Below are 13,491 nucleotides of genomic sequence, written 5' to 3' on the forward strand. Positions count from 1 at the left end.
AGCATCTTCCCTGAAAATCCGTGTTTATTGTAGACTCTTGTATATTGTAGACTCGTGTATAATGTAGACTCGTGTATATTGTAGACTCTTGTATATTGTAGACTCGTGTATAATGTAGACTCGTGTATAATGTAGACTCGTGTATATTGTAGACTCGTGTATACTGTAGACTCGTGTATACTGTAGACTCGTGTATATTGTAGACTCGTGTATATTGTAGACTCATGTATAATATAGACTCGTGTATAATGTAGACTCGTGTATATTGTAGACTCATGTATAATATAGACTCGTGTATAATGTAGACTCGTGTATAATGTAGACTCGTGTATAATGTAGACTCGTGTATATTGTAGACTCGTGTATATTGTAGACTCGTGTATATTGTAGACTCGTGTAGATCCGAAATAATGCAGTAAAGATATATACACACTGTAACATCGTTGAGCGGAATAATGCATATTTATAAAAACAGGAACTTCTTGGGAAAATAAACAAAAACAAAAACAAAACAAAAAATAAAAAATAGAATCCCTCACCACGCCCCGATTTTGAATAAAAGATGGATGAACATCTAGGAATTAATATAAGATGGCCTTATGTCATATAGGTTTGAGACTCAGGCCAAGGGATGGAGTCACTGCTATTATTTTGGATAAGAAACAGGTTTATTTTGCAGTGTGTGTAATAGTTATTTGATAATATATAATGTATAAGGACAACTATACTGGGGAAATCTTTGGTACACAGCCAAGCTGTCGCCTGATTTCCTTTGACTTTACAATACCTGCGTGATGTACCTGTAAGTTGTGACTGTAGCACATTACTACAGTATCGACCACTCGCCACCAGGTGTCGCCACAAAGTGTCTCAAGACATCTTGTGCGGGCAAACCATACGATACACACAAATATATTGTGACAATCACAGGGACCTGGCGATTTGTTACAGGTTTGGTGTATTGGTACCCATTCCCAATGTGTATTCAATAGCATTATAATGAACAGATAGGTGTGTTTTCCTCATGTTAATCTAACTCCCTATAAAGTCTGATAACTTATCACACTAGAATAGGCCCGGATACATAAAGACTGTAATCAAAAACTTAAATACTAAGGTCTCTGACTGTACCAAGTCCCTGTGGTAAAAATGACATCAAACAAACGACACAAACTTACGGAATGGCTACCAATCTAAAAATAACGTTGTCCAGACCTAGTGATAATAAAAAAGACTACAGTCTTGACACACATGTCAAATATATGTCGGGTCCCTGTGCAACATTCCGTAAATACACTTATGGAGGCCGTGGAGAAGGGAAGCTGAACAAAGTTGTGGTATGGACCAGACAATCAAATTTAAGCTGAATTTTAAAGTTTAAGTTAATACTGAAGTAAAGGTGACCTAACTGACAGTCACGGACATGTTATTAGTATAAGTTAACTATATTGTAGTTTTGGAGACGTAACAAAACAAGAAATATCTTTAAGAAAGATAAACGGCATAGTTTTAATTATGGTGGTTATAATGTAAAACTGCTGGTGAAATAAATTAACTAACAAATACGTTTCAGCACTGATAACAAAATTATATCAGTTTGGATCGTTTTTTTGTGATAATAAGACTGCATTTGAATCAGGAATATAATTTTATCAATGTGTCATTTGAAAAAATACAACCACTTATGCATATCTGCATTTTGTATTTACCGCTACATTGACCAATCACATACTTCATCTTGACCAGTAACGCCACCTGTCGCGTCATATCCGGGACCAAAAGAATATTATACGGCTATGCCAAAAAAAAACCAAACTAATCTATTGTTTTACTTAGAAGTGAGCCCCCATCGCTTCTCCTTCCCACAATTCCACTCTCTCCATTCACTGACACGAGGGACCAGGAAGACATTGATCAGGGCTGTGAGAGATTTCCGGGCTGATCGTCACGCATTCAACTGTTTTCCTTGTATGCTACTTGAACCTGTAGGTAACAGGTTAGAGGTCACGTGTTGTTACCGTGATTTTACACGGAATTTCAGACAGAATTGACATGGTGTATCTCGATGGGAATAATCTGGTATACTCGGAATCACGTGAGGAATGTCAAGGGGTTTTCCGCTCACAGAGAAAAAACTTCCGTGTACTTTACTCAATACGCTCAATGTATGTGTATGTAACTTTTGTTGTTATATATGTAACCTGTGTTGTTTATGTATATATGTAGCCTTTATTGTTTATGTATATATGTAACTTTGTTGTTTATGTATATATGTAATCTTTGTTGTTTATGTATATATGTAATCTTTGTTTATGTATATATGTAACCTTTGTTGTTTATGTATATATGTAGCCTTTATTGTTTATGTATATATGTAACTTTGTTGTTTATGTATATATGTAATCTTTTTTGTTTATGTATATATGTAATCTTTGTTTATGTATATATGTAACATTTGTTTATGTATATATGTAACCTTTGTTGTTTATGTATATATGTAACCTTGTTGTTTATGTATATATGTAACCTTTGTTTATGTATATATGTAACATTTGTTGTTTATGTATATATGTAACCTTGTTGTTTATGTCTATATGTAACCTTTGTTGTTGATGTATATATGTAAACTTTGTTGTTTATGTATATATGTAACTTTGTTGTTTATGTATATATGTAACCTTTGTTGTTTATGTATATATGTAACCTTTGTTTATGTATATATGTAACCTTTGTTGTTTATGTATATATGTAACCTTTGTTGTTTATGTATATATGTAACCTTTGTTGTTTATGTATATATGTAACTTTGTTGTTTATGTATATATGTAACCTTTGTTGTTTATGTATATATGTAACCTTTGTTGTTTATGTATATATGTAACCTTTGTTGTTTATGTATATATGTAACTTTGTTGTTTATGTATATATGTAACCTTTGTTGTTTATGTATATATGTAACCTTTGTTGTTTATGTATATATGTAACCTTTGTTGTTTATGTATATATGTAACCTTTGTTGTTTATGTATATATGTAACCTTGTTGTTTATGTATATATGTAACCTTTGTTGTTTATGTATATATGTAACCTTTGTTGTTTATGTATATATGTAACCTTTGTTGTTTATGTATATATGTAACCTTTGTTGTTTATGTATATATGTAACCTTTGTTTATGTATATATGTAACCTTTGTTGTTTATGTATATATGTAACCTTTGTTGTTTATGTATATATGTAACCTTTGTTGTTTATGTATATATGTAACCTTTGTTGTTTATGTATATATGTAACCTTTGTTGTTTATGTATATATGTAACTTTGTTGTTTATGTATATATGTAACCTTTGTTGTTTATGTATATATGTAACCTTTGTTGTTTATGTATATATGTAACCTTTGTTGTTTATGTATATATGTAACCTTTGTTGTTTATGTATATATGTAACCTTGTTGTTTATGTATATATGTAACCTTTGTTGTTTATGTATATATGTAATCTTTGTTTATGTATATATGTAACCTTTGTTGTTTATGTATATATGTAACCTTTGTTGTTTATGTATATATGTAACTTTGTTGTTTATGTATATATGTAACCTTTGTTGTTTATGTATATATGTAACCTTTGTTGTTTATGTATATATGTAACCTTTGTTGTTTATGTATATATGTAACCTTTGTTGTTTATGTATATATGTAACCTTTGTTGTTTATGTATATATGTAACCTTTGTTTATGTATATATGTAACCTTTGTTGTTTATGTATATATGTAACCTTTGTTGTTTATGTATATATGTAACTTTGTTGTTTATGTATATATGTAACTTTGTTGTTTATGTATATATGTAACCTTTGTTTATCTATATATGTAACCTTTGCTGTTTATGTATATATGTAACCTTTGTTGTTTATGTATATATGTAACTTTGTTGTTTATGTATATATGTAACCTTTGTTTATCTATATATGTAACCTTTGTTGTTTATGTATATATGTAACCTGTGTTGTTTATGTATATATGTAACCTTTGTTGTTTATGTATATATGTAACTTTGTTGTTTATGTATATATGTAACCTTTGTTGTTTATGTATATATGTAACCTTTGTTTATGTATATATGTAACCTTTGTTGTTTATGTATATATGTAACTTTGTTGTTTATGTATATATGTAACCTTTGTTTATGTATATATGTAACCTTTGTTGTTGATGTATATATGTAACTTTGTTGTTTATGTATATATGTAACCTTTGTTTATGTATATATGTAACCTTTGTTTATGTATATATGTAACCTTTGTTTATGTCTATATGTAACCTTTGTTTATGTATATATGTAACCTTGTTGTTTATGTATATATGTAACCTTTGGTGTTCCATGAGGGCCGGAATGTGTCAATAAAGAAAAAGATATTGTTTTGTATCGTTATATAACAGTACAAAATATATCATTTGATAGTGTATGCAAGCCGTTTGGATTTGTATCTATATTTTAATTTGGGTTTATCTGTTTATTTAATGATTGAATATACAAATGTATCCGTATGTTAAACAGATATAAGTCATATAAATAAAAATCATCTTTAATAAGAATACATTTATTTGTATTTGATACATCTGAATTAAATTGGTAAATCCCAAATTGCCATAATATTGTGTGTTGGAGCTTCCGCCCCGCGATTCTTTCGTCTAAAATAGAGTTTTAACCTAGAACTTAACAGAACAGTCATGTCTGAAGGGACACGATCATTATAATGGGTTTATCGTCCACTCAACAAGATAGTGTCAATGTCTGTCGTCAGTTAGAGGAAGGGAGACAACTCTAATCCTTAACAATAACTAACGATCCAGTCGACCACATGTACGTTTGGGGTCAGGCATACAGGTTGAGTATAGAGGTCAGCACGTGCTTTCCTGTCTAGACACGGCATTCCTGGCTGCCGTGAGGAATGCCTAGATATGGAAGTCTGATAACAAATAATGATAAGTCTGTATACAGCGTTCTTCTGGTACATGTAGATTTGTTGTCGTACAAGTCAAAAATTCTTTTGGTAAGTTGATAATTCCTTGCATTAAAATGGCCTAAATTTGACATGAAATGATTTGATTTGCCTTCATATACTCCTTAGGTTTGATATTTCAATAATAAAAAAATTGGATAAAATCAAAAATCCTAGTTAAGGAACTTCCATTAAATTCTGTAATGCTTTCATATGAAAAAAAAAAGTTAATTGATTTTCCTCAAGTTAAAGAATATTGGTAAAATTGACAGTTCTGATATACTCAGTGACTGGAATTCATATCGCAATAAACACTAAATAATAGATACAAGATGGTACGCTACATGAGCCGAGATAATGTTCAACATCACAACTACGAACTCAAATCACTTATAAAAGTAATTTGCTGAAAATTCGACTGCGGATTTTCATTTAGAAATTGATGTCTTAAGGCCATGTATGGTGCTATACTAGCAGCAAAATGAAGAAATCATATATTTTTGATAATGCTATCAAAGTGATTATAGCATATGGCTGTGAGATTAACAATGACTACACCTAAAATGTTATAAACATATTCTTAAGTTGTAAACTTCTAGACATTTTAATACATTGTGGTCAAACTAGAATGTATATAAAAAAATATCTGACGATTGTAATTTATTATATTTCCTTAGGATTCAAAAGCACTGTTTTCCATACACTTAAAGAGAGATGTTTATATATAGTTGGAAAAGCACTGTTTTCAATTCCGCCAACTACAGAATTTATAAACAAGATTAAATATCTACTACACTCCCTTCACAACTAGCTCTTCTCTTTAGTCAATTACTAATGTGTAATATCAAATTGCCGATATTCACGGAACAACATTCTTAGGGAAAATAGCATTTGTAACCTTTGCGACCAGAACGATATTGGAGACTAGTTTCATTATTTAATTAACTGTAATGGCCGACCGATATTAATAAGCAGGAAATCGTTGTTATCTCGATATTATTATGAAAGAGACAGTGCTTTGACATCCATTACTCTGTTTGATTTTGTAGTAGATGACGAATTAGTTTCACGTGAAATTCATTAAGTGAATAAGTAGTCGACTTAACTATATTTAAGTACCCCTCCTTATTAAATGTATACATGTATGTTATGTGTGTAATGTTTTACACTATACTATAAGTTTATGAGAATATAATCATTGTCATTGAGGCAGGGTTTCCTTGTAGTAGTTGGTGACTGTCTCACTGTCTCCCTAGTCGCCCTAAATAGAATATATAAGATACACCTTTTAAACAAAGAAAAAAGTGTTGTTTTTTTTTCAATTTCTACTTTGCCGGTGTATAAGTGAACCGCTGGTACACATGTAACTCGGAGGATTGGTGCAAACGTACATGTAGCATTTAATAGACCCAGGCGCATGCTTACTAGTGGAATAATATGTAATACAAAGTGTTTGAGTGCTTGTTTCTCCAAAATGCATATAATGATAACCTTAGGTGTTTACACCGTGTGTTTACCAACTCTCTGACACGTAGTACTGTACAAGTTGTCTCCCTTCCAACTAAATACCGACATACATGTATGTGGGGACCGATCTTCTAATAATTTGACATAGGAATCTAGTTATAAGCACACATATTAGAATATATGTTAAAACAGTGTCCAATAGAATATGTGTTAAAAAGAGTCCCATAATACAAAAATGTATTTATTAAAGCAGAAGAATTCCATTAACTTCTTACTGTATATGTTTAAACAGAGTCCAATAAAATCTGTGTTATATAAAAATAACATAATACAGTATGTAAAACCGAGATGGTTAAAGATTCGATCTAATATAAAGGTTGTTTCGTCTTTATCATGATCCTAATTACACCAAGTTCGGAAATAGTGTGACGAGATGGTAACAATAAAATAGAATCAAACAAGTGTACGAGATGGTATGATGTACTGCAGTCGAATCGGCTACGCTTTGTTCATAGATTAGAAAGCGAAGCAATCTCAGGCCCAGCTCATTAAGTCGGCACTTACAGACCATTCTGTGCAGCAAAACCACATAACTGACTGGGGGAATTAAAAAAATGGCTACAAGGAAAACAACCTGTCCCGGCGGCTGATTAGGGAGGCCATCTGGATACGCCGCGGTGATCCAAAACAAACAGGGACGAGGGGGCCACAGACTCTCGCACATCTATGGTCATTAGTCTGATGAAGGTGACAGTCATTGAAACGTCACACTCGTAATATCATATAGGTTGTGTCATATAACTTTTATCAGATGTCCTGATTTCTTACTTCCAAAGAAATTCACCGAGGCGTACCTAAGCCACTGTAAAGGGTTGTCTTAGTTACCAGGTAATAAATCCGCCGGAATGTGTAACAATACATGTCAGAGACATTACTCAGTTACACGAGAAGTAAACAAAATAACCCAGGACCTTGTTGTTGGTATCGTAACTATCACCATGGTAACCGTACAGGTATGGATATAACTAGGAGTAGATTGGGACCACGAACGTTTGTAATTCTAATACGGACTGAAAGTCGTCGGAGCATTACACAAAACAGTGAGACAACAAATTAATGTAAACTTTACAAAGGCACATATTCAAAGTTAACTCATACAACGCATAACTTAGCCCGAGTTTCCTCTGGCCCTTACACTACACCAGACATGGTGTCAGGGCCAGAGGAAACTCTGGCTACGCATAACACAATTTAATCGAATATACTAACATCACATCAGCAACAAAACCAAAATACCTATCCAAAAAGATCTCACACCATTAGGACATAAATAAAGGGCTACACAAAATTTATACACTAAATTCAGCTGCAATTATACCAAAATAAAGAAAGCTTCACAAAACCACTGAACCATAAACCTACTGGACCGTACAAATACTGGGTCATACAACTACTGAACCATACAACTACTGGACCATACAACTACTGGACCATAAACCTACTGGACCATACAACTACTGGACCATACAACTACTGGACCATACAACCACTGGACCACACAACTACTGGGTCATACAACTACTGAACCCTACAACTACTGGGCCATACAACTACTGAACCAAACAACTACTGGACCATACAACTACTGAACCATACAACTACTGGATCATACAACTACTGGACCATACAACTACTGGACCATACAACTACTGGACCATACAACTACTGGACCATACAACCACTGGACCATACAACTACTGAACCATACAACTACTGGGTCATACAACTACTGGACCATACAACTACTGGGTCATACAACTACTGAACCATACAACTACTGGACCATACAACTACTGGAACATACAACTACTGGACCATACAACCACTGGGTCGGTCATACAACTACTGGGTCATACAACAACTGGACCATACAACTACTGGACAATACAACTACTGGACCATACAACTACTGGACCATACAACTACTGGGTCGGTCATACAACTACTGAACCATACAACCACTGGGTCATACAACTACTGGGTCGGTCATACAACTACTGGGTCATACAACTACTGAACCATACAACTATTGGACCATACAACTACTGGACCATACAACTACTGGGTCGGTCATACAACTACTGGGTCATACAACTACTGGACCATACAACTACTGGACCATACAACTACTGGACAATACAACTACTGGACCATACACCTACTGGACCATACAACCACTGGAACATACAACTACTGAACCATACAACTACTGGACCATACAACTACTGGACATACAACTACTGGACCATACAACTACTGGACCATACAACAACTGGGTCGGTCATACAACTACTGGACCATACAACTACTGGACATACAACTACTGGACCATACAACTACTGGACCATACAACTACTGGGTCGGTCATACAACTACTGGACCATACAACTACTGGGTCGGTCATACAACTACTGGGTCATACAACTACTGGACCATACAACTACTGGGTCATACAACTACTGGACCATACAACTTCTGGACCATACAACCACTGGAACATACAACTACTGGACCATACAACTACTGGACCATACAACTACTGGACCATACAACTACTGGACCATACAACCACTGGGTCGGTCATACAACTACTGGGTCATACAACAACTGGACCATACAACTACTGGACAATACAACTACTGGACCATACAACTACTGGGTCGGTCATACAACTACTGAACCATACAACCACTGGGTCATACAACTACTGGGTCGGTCATACAACTACTGGGTCATACAACTACTGAACCATACAACTATTGGACCACACAACTACTGGACCATACAACTACTGGGTCGGTCATACAACTACTGGGTCATACAACTACTGGACCATACAACTACTGGACCATACAACTACTGGACAATACAACTACTGGACCATACACCTACTGGACCATACAACCACTGGAACATACAACTACTGAACCATACAACTACTGGACCATACAACTACTGGACATACAACTACTGGACCATACAACAACTGGGTCGGTCATACAACTACTGGACCATACAACTACTGGACATACAACTACTGGACCATACAACTACTGGACCATACAACTACTGGGTCGGTCATACAACTACTGGACCATACAACTACTGGGTCGGTCATACAACTACTGGGTCATACAACTACTGGACCATTCAACTACTGGGTCATACAACTACTGGACCATACAACTACTGGACCATACAACTACTGGACCATACAACCACTGGAACATACAACTACTGAACCATACAACTACTGGACCATACAACTACTGGACCATACAACTACTGGACCATACAACTACTGGACCATACAACTACTGGGTCATACAACTACTGGACCATACAACTACTGGACCATACAACTACTGGACAATACAACTACTGGACCATACACCTACTGGACCATACAACCACTGGAACATACAACTACTGACCATAAAACTACTGGACCATACAACTACTGGACATACAACTACTGGACCATACAACTACTGGACCATACACCTACTGGACCATATAAGCACTGGAACATACAACTACTGAACCATACAACTACTGGACCATATAACTACTGGGTCATACAACTACTGGACCAAACAACTACTGGACCATACAACTACTGGACCATACAACTACTGGGTCATACAACTACTGGACCATACAACCACTGGACCATACAACTACTGGACATACAACTACTGGACCATACAACTACTGGACCATACACCTACTGGACCATACAACCACTGGAACATACAACTACTGGATCAAACAACTACTGGACCATAAAACCACTGGACAATACAACTACTGGGTCATACAACTACTGAACCATACAACTACTGGACCATACAACTACTGGAACATACAACTACTGGACCATACAACCACTGGGTCGGTCATACAACTACTGGGCCATACAACCACTGGACCATACAACCACTGGACCATACAACTACTGGACCATACAACTACTGAAACATACAACTACTGAACCATACAACCACTGGGTCATACAACTACTGGGCCATACAACTACTGGATCAAACAACTACTGGACCATAAAACCACTGGACAATACAACTACTGGGTCATACAACTACTGAACCATACAACTACTGGACCATACAACTACTGGAACATACAACTACTGGACCATACAACCACTGGGTCGGTCATACAACTACTGGGCCATACAACCACTGGACCATACAACTACTGGACATACAACTACTGGACCATACAACTACTGAAACATACAACTACTGAACCATACAACCACTGGGTCATACAACTACTGGGTCATACAACTACTGGACCATACAACTACTGGACCATACAACCACTGGACCAAACAACTACTGAACCATACAACTACTGGGTCATACAACTACTGGACCATACAACTACTGGGTCATACAACTACTGGACCATATAACTACTGGGTCATACAACTACTGGACATATAACTACTGAACCATACAACTACTGGGTCGGTCATACAACTACTGGACCAAACAACTACTGGACCATACAACTACTGGACCATACAACTACTGGGTCATACAACTACTGGGTCATACAACCACTGGGTCATACAACCACTGGGTCATACAACTACTGGGTCTTACAACTACTGGACCATACAACCACTGGACCATACAACTACTGGGTCATACAACTACTGGACCATACAACTACTGGACCTTACAACTACTGGGTCATACAACTACTAACCATACAACTACTGGACCATACAACCACTGGGTCATACAACTACTGGGTCATACAACTACTGGACCATACAACTACTGGGTCATACAACTACTGAAACATACAACCACTGGGTCGGTCATACAACTACTGGACCATACAACTACTGGGTCATACAACCACTGGGTCGGTCATACAACTACTGGGTCATACAACAACTGGACCATACAACTACTGGACAATACAACTACTGGACCATACAACTACTGGACCATACAACTACTGGGTCGGTCATACAACTACTGGACCATACAACCACTGGGTCGGTCATACAACTACTGGGTCATACAACCACTGGGTCATACAACTACTGGGTCATACAACTACTGGACCATACAACTACTGGGTCGGTCATACAACTACTAGATCATACAACCACTGGGTCATACAACTACTGGGTCATACAACTACTGGACCATACAACTACTGGACCATACAACTACTGGACCATACAACTACTGGATCATACAACTACTGGGTCATACAACTACTGAACCATACAACTACTGGGTCGGTCATACAACTACTGGGTCATACAACTACTGGGTCATACAACTACTGGGTCATACAACTACTGGGTCATACAACTACTGGACATACAACTACTGGACCATACAACTATTGGACCATACAACCACTGGACCATACAACTACTGGGTCGGTCATACAACTACTGGATCATACAACCACTGGGTCATACAACTAATGGGTCATACAACTACTGGACAATACAACTACTGGACCATACAACTACTGGGTCATACAACTACTGGACAATACAACTACTGGACCATACAACTACTGGACCATACCACCACTGAGTCGGTCATACAACTACTGGGTCATACAACTACTGGACCATACAACTACTGGGTTGGTCATACAACTACTGGGTCATACAACTACTGGACCATACAACTACTGGGCCATACAACTACTGAACCAAACAACTACTGGACCATACAACTACTGGACCATACAACTACTTGGTCATACAACTACTGGGTCATACAAATACTGAAACATACAACTACTGAACCATACAACCACTGGGTCATACAACTACTGGGTCATACAACTACTGGACCATACAACTACTGGACCATTCAACCACTGGACCATACAACTACTGGACCATACAACTACTGGGTCGGTCATACAACTACTGGACCATACAACTACTGGACCATACAACCACTGGACCATACAACTACTGGGTCATACAACTACTGGACCATACAACTACTGAACCATACAACTACTGGACCATACAACTACTGGGTCATACAACTACTGGGTCATACAACTACTGGACCATACAACTACTTGACCATACAACAACTGGACCATACAACTACTGGACCATACAACTACTGGACCATACAACTACTGGACCATACAACTACTGGGTCATACAACTACTGGACCATACAACTACTGGACCATACAACTACTGGGTCATATAACTACTGGACCATACAACCACTGGACCATACAACTACTGGGTCATACAACTACTGGACCATACAACTCCTGGACCATACAACTACTGGACCATACAACTACTGAACCATACAACTACTGAACCATACAACTACTGGACCATACAACTACTGGACCATACAACTACTGGACCGTACAACTACTGGACCATACAACTACTGGACCATACAACTACTGGACATACAACTACTGGACCATACAACTACTGGACCATACAACTACTGGACCATACAACTACTGAACCATACAACTACTGGACCATACAACTACTGAACCATACAACTACTGGATCAAACAACTACTGGACCATACAACTACTGGACCATACAACCACTGGACCATACAATTACTGGGTCATACAACTACTGAACCATACAACTACTGGACCATACAACTACTGGAACATACAACTACTGGACCATACAACCACTGGGTCGGTCATACAACTACTGGGCCATACAACCACTGGACCATACAACTACTGGACATACAACTACTGGACCATACAACTACTGAAACATACAATTACTGAACCATACAACCACTGGGTCATACAACTACTGGGTCATACAACTACTGGACCATACAATTACTGGACCATACAACCACTGGACCATACAACTACTGAACCATACAACTACTGGGTCATACAACTACTGGACCATACAACTACTGGGTCATAC

This window comes from Pecten maximus, chromosome 8 (genome assembly GCF_902652985.1).
Source record: "Pecten maximus chromosome 8, xPecMax1.1, whole genome shotgun sequence".
Classification (NCBI taxonomy): Eukaryota; Metazoa; Mollusca; class Bivalvia; order Pectinida; family Pectinidae; genus Pecten; species Pecten maximus.